General features: G+C 42.7%; 1 long non-coding RNA gene across 2 annotated transcripts; it reads right to left on the minus strand.

Annotated features, from left to right (window-relative positions):
• Positions 1-744: 744 nt before the first annotated feature.
• Positions 745-5,086, minus strand: LOC148214758 (uncharacterized). Of its 2 annotated transcripts, none has more exons than XR_015797583.1 (3): positions 3,754-5,086; positions 2,177-2,269; positions 745-879 (listed from the first exon to the last, which is right to left on the minus strand). It is a non-coding gene; the product is annotated as an uncharacterized LOC148214758 (long non-coding RNA). The 2 variants fall into 2 exon arrangements; XR_015797584.1 differs by lacking the exon at positions 3,754-5,086 and adding an exon at positions 2,886-3,105.
• Positions 5,087-13,613: the final 8,527 nt, after the last annotated feature.

A 13,613-nucleotide genomic window follows, 5' to 3' on the forward strand; every position in this document is an offset into this window, starting at 1 on the left:
ATGCTGGAGCACATTTGTGCCACAGGGACATGAAGTAAAGAAGGGCTCAGAAAGTGAACAAAGGAGATGAAGGTGTCATATTCCTGCCTGATGTGCTGATGGTCAAGGACAGAGAAAGAAAATGTTCCCTGGGGGGAGAAAATTGGAAAGGGACTAAGTGGGAGGGGGAAGGGCATCTTACCCCCAGCCCCCCTCAGCTCTGATTATGCCACCAAATACAAGCAGTCCTCAACTTATGACCATTCATTTAATAACCATTTGAAGTTATGATGGCATTGAAAAAGTGACTTATGACCAGTCCTTGTACTTATGTCCGTTGCGGCATCCATGCAGTTACATGATCAAAATTCAGGTGCTTGGCAACCAGCATGTATTTACTATAGTGGCAGTGTCCTGGAGTCATGTGATTGCCATTTGCGACCTTCCCAGGGGAATTCCGACAAGCAAATGTCAATGGGGGAGGCCAGATTCACTTAACAACCACAGGAAAAAAGGTCATAAAATCAGGTGAGGCTCACTTAATGACTACATCACTTAGCAACAGAAGTTCTAGTCCCAATTGTGGTCATAAGTCAAGGACTACCTGTACATTTATATTTCTCCACCAGAAATGCTTTTTCTAACACTACCTGGGTACCCAATTTGCTTTCTTAAATTGAAAGGATTTGAACACACAAGAACCACACAAAAATGGAAAATCCATATCTTCTTTCTCATTCACACCTGGAAATGAGCAGTGGAATGGTCCTTTTTTCAGGCAGGCAGGTTTTGTAAGTGCAGCACAGATTTTTCCTTTAGGATCAACAAGTTTAGGATGTTGCTTCTGGTTCCCAATATCATAGTTAATCAATGACTTGCTTTCCAGCTTTGCCAGGCTGCCTGTCAAGACAATACAGTAGGTGTTCATCTACAGGAAGAAAGAGGGGGATCATTTGCTCATTCATCATATTCGGCAACTGGGTGAGATTTAATAGGGGGAAGAGGGGAATAATCACTGAAGGCCTGTAAATGCCTCACTTTGCAAAGTACCCATTCTGGAGTCATGTTTCAAATCTAGATTCTGAATGGTCTATAAACACATTGGGTGAATAACTACATGGAGATTTTAAACAGGGGATTCATTGATTGATTGATTGATTGATTGGACATTGTCTTTTGGGTTCATGCTAGGGTATATCTAAAGCTCTACCCGAAGCTTATCAAGCCTTTATAAGCCACGATCACTAAGTGCTTGCAATTGCTCTCGGTGCTCCCTGGCTACTTTTTTTTAAATAAAGGGGAAATTATTCCCTTTTTTCTTGGATTGATTGATTGATTGACAATACTTATAGACCAACACCTGAAACTGAATAACCCGATGCAGTGTTGATGAGGAATCTAAACAGTGAAGATCAAATGGCCCACACTCAACATAATTATAAGAAAAAACAGGTGCAAACAAGAAAAAGCAGGTGTGGGCCAAAAACATTTTAAGGCCCCAAAGTCCTCTGAAATAAAATGGTTTTGAGGGCCTTCCTGGATGCAAGGAAAGTAGAAGCTATTTGCACTTCCAGGAGACTAGCCTCTGTAAAGTAGGGACTATACCACAAACATCTGTCTCCTGGTCCAAGTCCCCTTGATCCCACCCCCCAATAGTGGGGATGTCAAGAGCTGGCCTTCTTTCAGTGTTCAAACCAGTTGGGCAGAAATATGCTTTGCAAGGCATTCCCTGATATACCCCAATGGTATGCTCTGTAGGGCTTTATAGGTGATCATCATTACTTTGAATTGGGCACAGAAGAACATCTGGTTAGGAAAAATGATTCCAGAATAAGCACAGATGGATGATTCCTTCAATTGCAATGGCTTTGTCCATATAATTTGTAAACAGGGCAATATTTTATGTACATTGGATAGGGAGAAGAGAGAAAAACTAGGCAGTGTCTTTTACCTACAACTTCCTGCGTCAACTACTGCCTGACAGATGTTTTAGATTAAAATCCCAGAATTCCAAACTATCTGAGCATTTTGGGAATTATATGACAGCATATCTCGGGCATTGTGGACTTACAGCTCAAGACAGCTGGAGGGCTGATCTAGGGCACATTTTCAAGATAATTTATGCAGGCATAAAAAGCATTCAATATCTTGCCAAACCATAGCAATATGTATTTAACATGAATATAGAACTACTCACATTAGAATGCCATTGTACAAATGTATGGCATATCCATGCCTGTAATATTGTGAATGGCTTTAGTCACCTCATTTGAAAAAGGATGTTATACAGCTGAAAAAAATGCAGAAGAGGTCAATCAAAATTATTAGGGCTCAAAGACATTCCTCAAGAGAAAAAGCTGGATGATTATGACTCCTTGTGATGGAGAACTTGATTAAGGTGCATAAAATCACTCATGGGATGGAGAAAATGGACAGAGAAAAGTTTTTCTCCTCTCTCAACAAAAGAGGATCAGGGGTCATCCAAAAAAACTGATTATAAAGAGATTTAGAATAGACAAAGGACCTCAATAAAGGATGGAATTCATTACTATGTATGCCAAGTCTGGGTTGCAGCAATCCAGACCAGTAGTTTCAGATTTCTGTATCTTTTTGTTACCATGTAGTGGCCGCCTGGATTTTTTTAGCACAGATCTGGTTGCTCTACTTAAACTGACACAAAATAGCTTTGCAATTTTGGGAAATAATTGTCACAAATATACCACGTACTGGACAGCTTAAAGGGGGATTGGATACACATTCATGAAGGACAGGTCTATCAAGTACCATTAGTCTTGAAGGCTCAATGTTACCTCTGGACTGGGAACTATTACAGTATAATTTAAATATGAATGCAATACATCACCAGGCAAAGCCAGCTCTTCTTTTAGGAAAAGCAGGACCATCACCTTGGCCAATGTATCTGGAGGAGTGGGAGACTGTGCAATCTTCTGGGCTGAATCTCCTGCTCTAAGAAAAGACACGGAGCAAGGCAAATGCTCCAGGCACCTTGCTTGCACACTTTCCCCTTCAGCAAATGAATTTGTTCTGGGGCCCTCCCTAAGAGCAAAGAGCAAAACAGACTTGGAATAAAAGTACAGAGGTGACGTGCAAGGCATGGTTAGCAACTTTAACCCACCAGTCTCCTATGCTGTAATCCAGGGGATCCCAGCCTTTTTGGAGAACATATTATATGCACAATCATAAAATGCTTGCAAGGGGGATCAGAACCAGTTACAAAACACTGGTATCTCCTCTAATCTCCCCTTCTTCAGACTACCCCATAGTGCCCTTTATTCTTTTTCTGGGCAGGTGGACGTCCAAGCAAATCACTAGGTTGTTGCTGCCCGTCATTTTGAATCTCAGATAGTTACAGAACCCATTTGGGCCCCAGGTACATTTGTGGAAATAAAAGTAATTCTGAATGCTGGCACTTTGCTTTGCATCAGGCCAGTTTCCTATTTTTTAAAAAAGAAGAACATCAGCTTGATAGGACCCATGAGAGTTCTAGGCACATTGGTGCTTCTGGATGCTGTACTGGGGACCCCGGTTCCTTCACACATCTCTTTGAACAGACTGGGATTTCAATGAACAAGCTTGACCTGAATTATAGCTAATTTAAAACCAGTTACCTGACAGCCCCTGGGGTTGTCAAAGGAACTGGCACAGAAGAAGTCTGAATGAAAGAAAAGAAATAACACAACCCCTGCCAGGCTGCATTTGCCTGTAAGGCCTCTAGCAATTTCTATTTCATTCATGCAAATGCTGTGAAATTACCTGAATATGAGAAGATGATTTATAGACTATCAAGCCCCATAATATGTTGTTAGATTCCAGGATCCTTTCTTCTCTATTTGTCTCAGGCAATAAGAGAACAGGAGCTCTTAATGTAACTCACATGTGGTACATACCAAAGGAAGAGAAAAGGGTCATCTGTGCATTTTATTAGACTTTGAAAGCAATTTGCAGTTAAACTAACTTTCTTCCATGTTAACAGTTTTATGCCTCCCCCACACCAACTGCAAGTGTGTAATTACTGAATGATCTGCCGGAATTTTAATGAATTCTATCCTTACTACTGGATTACCACTGCCCTGACTTAAGGCTCATCCCTACGTCCCCCTATCTATGCCTCAAAGATGGCTTGTTGATCATTCTTTAAGGACGTGTCCCCATGATGCCTCCTTCATCTCAACCCCCAGCTCATACCTGAGCTTCATTTTTATCTGATCCAAGAGAGAATAGTCTGAGCAAGCAAGAGACAGTGTGAGAGTAAGAGGGACAGATATTCTGTGGATCTTCTGCTGGGTGGGTATGGGCTGCAGCACCTGATCCCAAGAGCAAGTGGAGGCTTCTAGGAAAAGCAGGCGATGCAAAAAGTCCTTATCCACACCACAGATCAGGTTCAGGCAGAAGGCTAAACCCAGATGCCCCTGGGAAGACCTAGAAGCATTTGCTTGCTATTGGTCCTAAGCAACACTATTCAACTTGTCAACTTACCTGACTGATAAAAGAGACAAAGGCAAACAGCAATTGTGGGCTGTTAACTTCTGCACTGATGCCCTTAGTCACTGCCTTTTGGAAGATGTTTACCCCACCCAGGCATCAACCCACCTGGTGATTTCAGCCTAACCTAGCTTTGAAGCAGGAGAACTGTTCAAGAAGGCACATCTCCATTGTGCCTCCACTTACCCCAGGAGCTGCAAGCGACTTGATTTTCTCTAACCAAATCATGGTGGAGGGCCAGGGTAGACTGCTGGTGCAACATTTCCCTCTTCAGTGGCTGCAGGATGAGGAAAGGGGTTCAGTTGGTTTCATAGGAGCAGGAGAGCTGATAGCAGAGTGGCTGAAAGAAGGTAGGATAGCAGGACTTGTTTGCAAAGCAACAGAGGCCCTGTTGTTGCTGCTGCTGCTGCTGCTGAAGAAAATTCTACCAGTGGTAATTGCAATGAAGTGTTGCCATGAGAAGTTAGCTTAGTATTTGTGTGTTGGGAAGTTTCCTTTTTGCAACCACCTTAGGGTTTCCATTCTCACCTTTCTCCCCCTCCATACCCCCCAATGCAACCAAATAGGACTTCAGGAAAACAGTGGATTTGGAGGAGAGATTGGAAGGAGAGATTAGGTGCAGATATTTGGGCAGAGGGTGAGCTGCAAGGGATGAAAAATAGGACTCCTTAAGAAAGGTGGAGAGCTGGACAGAGGGGTCAGCCTAGATCAGTGTTTCTCAACCTTGGCAACTTTAAGATGTGTGGACTTCAACTCCCAGAATTCCCCAGCCAGCTTGGGGAATTCCGGGAGTTGAAGTCCACACATCTTAAAGTTGCCAAGGTTGAGAAACACTGGCCTAGATGATCTCTAATGTACCTTTCAGTCTTTATACTCTGTAACTGATGTTATTGAAAGCCAAACTTCCACTTACGTGACTTTTTTCACAATGTTAAACCAGCAGCAGCAAGGCAGACATCTATGAATCTCAGGTTAACAACAGCACCATGGAGAAGTTTAGCCCTTTCTTCTTTCCTCTAAGGTTCTAGCAAATATCCCGCCATTCACGCTGCTTTTTGCACCTTGATTAACCCCTCCCCCCTTTCTGGGTGCCCCTGTCACTTCAAAGCTTACTTGAGCACTGTTATTTGTGGAAGTAATGACCCGGGCAATTGTTTTGCAACCAGGGGCTACCCTTTTCTTTGTGGGCCTCCAAGGATTACAGGGGCATGACAGTAGCCAGTGATACCCGTGAAGGCAAAGTCAATGTTTTCAGCCCATTTTGGGGAATTTGGGAAAGAGTTTGCAGACTTTTAAATGCACAACAGGCATGTTAGATCTAGTGGAGGCTTAACACACTTATTAAGGAGTTGAGTAGAAAAAAGCTCAGCAAAATTCACACCATCAAAATCAGCATTTTACCATTCAATTTAGGTGGTACAATCTTGTACAGCTTTGAGGGCTACAGAAATGTTATTGGAGTCCCCATGCAACTGCAGGCAGTGGGTTGACTAAATTTCATGAACCTACTTGAATTCTTTTATGGATTATTTCTGTTCTAGATCAGTCTCTTGCTGCAAACCTTGTGTTCTAGAAGCCCTAGACCAGTGTTTCTCCACTTCAGCAACTTTAAGTCATGTGGACTTCAATTCCCAGAATTCTCCAACCAGCATGTCTGCTAGGGAATTCTGGGAGTTGAAGTCCACACATCTTAAAGTTGCCAAGGTTGAGAAACACTGCTCTAGATGCACAATGTAGAGTTTCTCTCCATAGGTCTGAATGTGCATTTACAAAAACAAATCATTATAAGGCTCCCTGTGCTCCAGTTTTCATAATCAGAACAACATAGAAGATTCACCACATCAAGAAAAGGCAAATAGCACTCTGCAGCTGTGTTGGGGTTCAATTCTTATAAACCCCAGTCAGTAGCCATTATGAACTGTGGTAACTGTAGCCATGATCATGCGCAAAGCCCTTACTTGCTTATATCAGGTTTGACTGCAGAAAAGCAATTCCACAAATGACATTAAGTCACTGCAGCCTGACAACTGTCTTAGTCCAATAAATATGCAGAGTTATAGTGGGAACAGACGCCCACAGCAAATGTGGGGAGTGCATCCAATTACAGACTAGGTGCCATGCACTCATGTATCAAAGACATACTGAAACCTGCCTTAAAACACAAGGCAACATTTAATTGACAAGAGGACAATCTGCTCTTCCTCTTCCCCCGTACACATACATACCACCTGCCTTCTCTACGTTCACGTGAATACAGCCTGCTTCAGACTTCTCCCTCTCCAGCAGCTGCAAAAGTATACAATCCATATTTCTTTTCAGTCCTGCTATTTACTTTCAGAGCGGATAAGAACAACATTAAGCTGAACGCTGACTGTGTTTCAAGACAACGCTATCTATCTCTCTGCTGCAGTGAGAGCAAGTTCTGCTGAGCTGGGGGTTGCGGGGGGTGTCAAGATGTGTTATCCTGGGAACTCTGGGAACGACTGGAGAAAAAAAGTAGTGGTTTTAGAATAAATAAAACGCTGACTGTACCTGCCAAATCTGAATGGCAAAATCAATGACGAATGCTATGCTGACGGTGCAGAAACCTTGAAAGAGCAAATTGCTGCATTGTCTTCACTAACGCCAGGATATCAGACAGCTTGGCTATTAGCAGCTTGAACAGCAGAAAGACCGAATCTCAGAGTCAAGATGAAACAAGGGAAGATGTCTCTATGCTGAGGCTGCCTAATATAACCTTTGTAAAATGTGCCACTCCTGACAAAACCCGTTGGCTACTGCACAGTGAAAGATGATTTTCTAGCTCCGCGACGCCAGAAAACATTGCTAGTCTGACTTGGCCACAGTTACACTACACCAAAGTGATGACTTAGCACTAATCTCTCCCCATTAGAGTAGCAACAGCTGCCATTTATGCTATATAAGAAAGACTAAGAAATTCCCAGATGGTTCCCTGATCAACAGACTATTTTTCTAGCCCCGATAAATGGTCTAGCATCTCATTTTATGCTTCAATAAAATATCAGGTATCATATGTCTTCTCTTTCTGAAAGAGAGAGGGAGAAAGGGAGATCTGCTTCACACAGGATCCCGGGAAATTCCCGCCACATCCTAAGAGACTTTGGGGTATGTCTTATTTGTTGGAAAATATGGGGTTTCAACCAAGCCTGTCTCACACGAGCACAAAGGGAGGGGTGGCTTTGCTGCAGCCTAGCTTTGCTCCTTTGTGTGGGAGGGCCTTGGAGCCCACCTTTTTCCTGTTTCCCTCATTTTCTCTCTCTTCTCCTCATGGCTCTGCACGAGGTAGGGATGAATCCTCTCTCCTCATCATGGTTTTTGTAATAACATTTAATAACCCCAACATAGGATTACGGGCCCAGCGTATCAGCCCAGGAGGTTTCTTTGGTCTTACAGCCAAGAAACTGCTTGCACATTTAAAAAAAAAGGCTCAATTCAGATTTTTTTTTTCTCCCTTTAACAATGGAGAGGGAGGAGGGGCTTCCCCTCATCCCAAAATTGACTGAAGATAATTTTTCAACTTGGCTACACAGACTAAGGCTACGATTGGACTTTCAGGACAACCTAGATTGTGATGGTGTTAAAGTGCTGCACTCAATATGCCAGCAAGTTTGGAAAACGCAACAGTGGCCACAGGATTGGAAAAGGTCAGTTTACGTTCCAATTCCAAAGAAGGGCAACGCCAAAGAATGCTCAAACTATCGCACAATTGCACTCATTTCACATGCTAGCAAGGTTATGCTCAAAATCCTACAAGCTAGGCTTCAGCAATACATGAACCGAGAACTACCGGATATACAAGCTGGGTTTTGAAGAGGCAGAGGAACTAGAGATCAAATCGCCAACATTCGCTGGATCATGGAGAAAGCACGAGAGTTCCAGAAAAATATCTACTTCTGCTTCATTGACTATGCAAAAGCCTTTGATTGTGTGGATCACAACAAACTGTGGCAAATTCTTAAAAAGATGGGAATACCAGACCACCTTACCTGTCTCCTGAGAAATCTGTATGCGGGCCAAGAAGCAACAGTTAGAACCAGTCATGGAACAACCGATTGGTTCAAAATAGGGAAAGGTGTACGACAAGGCTGTATACTGTCACCCTGCTTATTTAACCTATATGCAGAGTACATCATGAGAAATGCCAGGCTGGAAGAATCACAAGCCGGAATTAAGATTGCAGGGAGAATCATCAACAACCTCAGATATGCGGACGATACCACCCTAATGGCAGAAAGTGAAGAAGAACTAAAGAGCCTCTTGATGAGGGTGAAAGAGGAGAGTGCAAAAGCTGGCTTGAAACTCAACATTAAAAAAACTAAGATCATGGCATCTGGACCCATCAATTCCTGGCAAATAGAAGGGGTAGAAATGGAAGCAGTAACAGACTTCATTTATTTGGGCTCCAAGATCACCGCAGACGGAGACTGCAGCCATGAAATTAAAAGACGCTTGCTCCTTGGGAGGAAAGCTATGGCAAGCCTAGATAGCATATTAAAAAGCAGAGACGTCACCTTGCCGACAAAGATCCGCATAGTCAAAGCTATGGTTTTTCCAGTAGTAATGTATGGCTGTGAGAGCTGGACCATAAAAAAGGCCGAGCGCCAAAGAATTGATGCCTTTGAACTGTGGTGCTGGAGAAGACTCTTGAGAGTCCCCTGGACTGCTAGGAGGTCAAACCAGTCAATCTTAAAGGAAATCAACCCTGATTGCTCATTGGAAGGATCGATAATGAAGCTCAAGCTCAGATATTTTGGCCACCTAATGCGAAGAGAGATCTCTTTGGAGAAGACCCTGATGCTGGGAAAGATTGAAGGCAAAAGGAGAAGAGGATGGCAGAGGATGAGATGGTTAGATAGCATCACTGAAGCAATGAGCATGAAACTGAGCAAACTCAGGGAGGCAGTGAAGGACAGGAAGGCCTGGCGCAATATGGTTCATGGGGTCACGAAGAGTCGGACACGACTTAACGACTAAACAACAACAACCACAACCAGGGGATTCTGAGGAAGCCAAGAGATTATGGGAACAGGAAAACAAAAGGGCCATGATTTTAATTTCTAGTTCACTACCTGATCACAGACTGGCAGAAATAAAAGATCTTCCTACTGCCAAAGAAATGATTGAGAACCTGAGGACGTTATATTTAGAAAATGATGATCAGAAGATTATTTCGTTACTGAGGGAACTGATTGCATCTCGTTTTTTAGAAGATATTAATGAGCATTTATTGAGAATGCAGTCTATCTTTGAAAGGCTGAGCACAATTCAAAATCTCAAGAATGAATTTACAAGGTATGAATTTGTCTCAGTTGTTTGGAGCAATTAGAAGTGAAGCGAGGAGACAGAAAAATTGTTTGTATTTCCATAAAAAGTCAACAAAAGACATGGGTTACCTGGCAGAAAAAGGGAAACGTGAGCAGAAGCCATTGATTGCTCATCAGCACAACAATAAACCCATTGTTTGTCATTCCTGCAACAAGCCAGGACACATAGCTAGATTTTGTAAAAACAGAGACAAAAAGGATTTTTCAAAAGGAAGGCATTCCAAAGAAAAATGAGCTCTGCGTAGTTTTCAGAGCAGAAAATGCTCTTGGAGCTAATTCTAATGAAGCCAAAAGTCAATGGATCTTAGATTCAGGTGCAAGCCAACATCTTTGTGGGAACAGAGATAACTTTAGTGAACTGAATGAATAGCCACAAGGGAACATTGCTCTTGCTGATGGGAATTCCATCTCAATAAGAGGAAAAGGCAAAATACCCTTGAGATGTTTTAATGGAGAAAAATACAAAGACCTCATAGTGCCAGATGCATATTATGTACCACGATTGACAACCAATTTGCTGAGTGTGCGATCATTAAACAGAAAAGGTTTCAATGTAATGTTTAAAGCCAATAGAACATGTGAAGTAACCAGTGGTAGGCAGATTTATGTTACAGGCTTTGACAAAAATGGAGTGTAACAGGTGAACTGTGAACAGCCATCACCAAATGTCAGCCTCACCTGCCAACAGCAGCAGAGAAAGAAGGACATCAATGCCACCATATGGCACAAGCAGTTTGTACACAGGGACTTTGATGCAATTTTTAGAATGAAGAAGGAAAATATGGTAAGAGACCTTGAACTAAGCAATTGCAAAAAATACCAGTCAAAGTGTGTAGTATGTATCAGAGGAAAGGCAATAAGGCCTGCTATACCCAAACATAGGGAAAGGCGTGCAACAAAACCACTTGAACTTATCCACATTGATTTATGTGGACCTCTTCAAACGTCAGCAGGTGGAAACAAATATATAATATGTTTTATAGATGATTTTTCCAGGTATTGTGTAACCTACCTGATGAAAAAAAAGTCCCAAACTAGGGATATGCTAAAGACATACATTGCTATGGTAAGGAATAAATTCAACCGGACCCCTTAAGCCCTTCAAAGTGACAAAGACAGTGAGTTCATTTCTAACACCATGCAGATATACCTAACATAACTAGGCATAGAGCACAGGTTAACCACTTCTTACACGCCAAAGAGTAATGAAGTCGCAGAATGAAAGACTAGATCATTGATGGACATGGTTTGATGTATGCTGTTAGAGGCAGATCTACCTGACAAATACTGGCCAGATGTTATCACAGCTACATACTTGCAAAATATTGGCCAACCAGAGCCAATAAGGTAACACCTTTTAAGCTTTGGTATGGGCGAAAACCAAGTGTCAAGCATTTAAGAATGGATCTAAGGCCTATGCCCACGTACCAAAAGAAAGGAGATCCAAACTAGACCCTAAAGCTGAAGAAGGGGTCATGATTGGCTACGCTCCAGGAAGCAAGGGATACAGAATCCTGAACCCAAAGACAGGAAGAGTAAGCATATGCAGAGTGGTATACTTTGATGAGAGGGAAAGAAGCTGCTGCACTCAGGTGGATAATGACTGTGGAGAAACCAGCAGCAGCAGTTACCAGCCTGAGATGTTCAGCCTGACACCAGAAGACATAACCACACCAACCCAGAGGGAGATGGAAGTCCAGGAAGAGACTCCACCAGAGACAGATGATGAGGCTGAGGACACAGAAGAGGGTGAACCATCAATTGTCGCTCCTGAACCTGCTCTGAGACGCTCATCACGACCCAACAAAGAAGACTGACAGACTTACCTACCTCGCAAGGTCATTGCTACCAAGCGAACCTGCATCATGGAATGAGGTGCTGCAAATGCCAGCAGATGAGGCAAGTAAGTGGAAAAGGGCAGCATAGGAGGAGCTAGATGCTCTGTACAAAAACAAAACATGGACTTTAACTAAACTACCAAAAGGCAAGAAGGCCATAGTTTGTAAGTGGTGTTCAAGGCAAAACAAGACAAGAATGGCAAAGTACAAAGGTACAAGGCCAGATTGGTAGCAAAAGGCTACTCACAGAAATATGGACAGGACTATGATGAATGTTTTGTTCCTGTTGTGAAACACACCACAATTAGAATGCTTCTAAGTCTAGCAGCATCCAGGAACATGGACGTCGAACACTTAGATGTTAAAACTGCATTTTTACATGGGGAGATAGAAGAAGAACTTTACATGACACAGCCTCCAGGCTTCACTAATCCCAGTACCCAATATCATCTTGTTTGCAAGCTTCAGAAGGGGATTTATGGCCTGAAGCAGGCAGCCAGAGCATGGAACAAGAAGTTAAATCAAATACTTCTTGACCAGGGTTTCGTTCAAGGAAAAGCTGATCCCTGCCTATACACAAGACACAGAAATGGGAGGGATGTGTATATACTTTGTTATGTGGATGATTTAATGATTTGCCACAATAACAAGAGGGACTTTAATGATACTGTTTCTCAACTAAATAGAGAAGTAGGAGTGAAACATCTAGGCAATGCCAGCTACTACTTAGGAATACAGATTGAGACAGTAGAAGATGGGAGCTTTCTTCTAAGTCAGAACCAAAAGATTCTAGAACTATTCAAAAGCCTAGGATTGCAAAATGCCAATCCTGTGCCTACACTGATGGAGACAGCTTTCCACGAGCAACAAGAACCCAGTGATCTCCTACCAGAGAACAATAATATAGAAGTGCCATAGGAAAATTGTTGTATCTAGCCGCCACCACTAGACCAGACATTGCAGCTGCAGTGGGCATTCTATGCAGAAAGACAAGCACGCCCACACAAAGAGACTGGACTGGTGTCAAGAGGGTAGAAAGGTACTTAAAAGGGACCATGCACCTAAAACTAAAACTGCCAGCCACTGAGAATCCTAGACTAGCAGAATTCACAGATGCAGACTGAGCAGAAAACATTGCTGACGGTAAGTCCACTAGTGGCTATGTATTTTTCTATGGGGGTGGAACAGTGAGCTGGGGAAGTCACAAGCAAAGCACAATAGCACAGTCCTCTGCAGAAGCAGAGTATGTGGCAGCAACAGACGCATGTAATGAGACTGAGTGGCTTAGATTATTGCTTGTGGACTTGGGTATAGACAAACCAACCCCTATACAAATCTTTGAAGACAATCAGAGTTGCATCAGACTTTCACAGTCAGAGAAAGTAGATGGGAGAACTAAGCACATTGATGTAAAGTATCATGTGGTGAGAGAGTTGCAACAATAAGAGTTAATCCAACTAGACTACTGTCCCACAGGAAACATGACAGTGGACATCTTCACGAAGCCGTTGTTGAGAACCAGTTATCAAGAACTAAGAGAAAAATTAAATATTGTAGGACATGGAGACATGCAAGGTTGAAAAGAAGGGGCTGCAGCCTAGCTTTGCTGCTTTGTGTGGGAGGGGCTTGGGGCCCGCCTTTTTCTTTTTCCCTCATTTTCTTTCTCTTCTCCTCGTGGCTCTCCATGAGGTAGGAATGAATCCTCTCTCCTCCTTATGGTTTTTGTAATAACATTTAATAACCCCAACATTATTATCAGAATGAATAACACAGGCATTCAGAGAAGCCATCTTCAGGCCTCTTACTTCTTCCACTCATTCATCTTCCAGCAACATTTGATTGCTGGTAAGAACAGAAAAGTAGAAGATAACAACTAAGTTACTGAGATTTTACTTTGCAACCCTTTCATTGGTCTTTTCTGCAATTAGAGGAAACTGGGCATCACGCT

Source organism: Python bivittatus, unplaced genomic scaffold (genome assembly GCF_059951505.1).
Source record: "Python bivittatus isolate LINGU-HERP-01145 unplaced genomic scaffold, Pbiv_v1 ctg000590_np1212, whole genome shotgun sequence".
Classification (NCBI taxonomy): Eukaryota; Metazoa; Chordata; class Lepidosauria; order Squamata; family Pythonidae; genus Python; species Python bivittatus.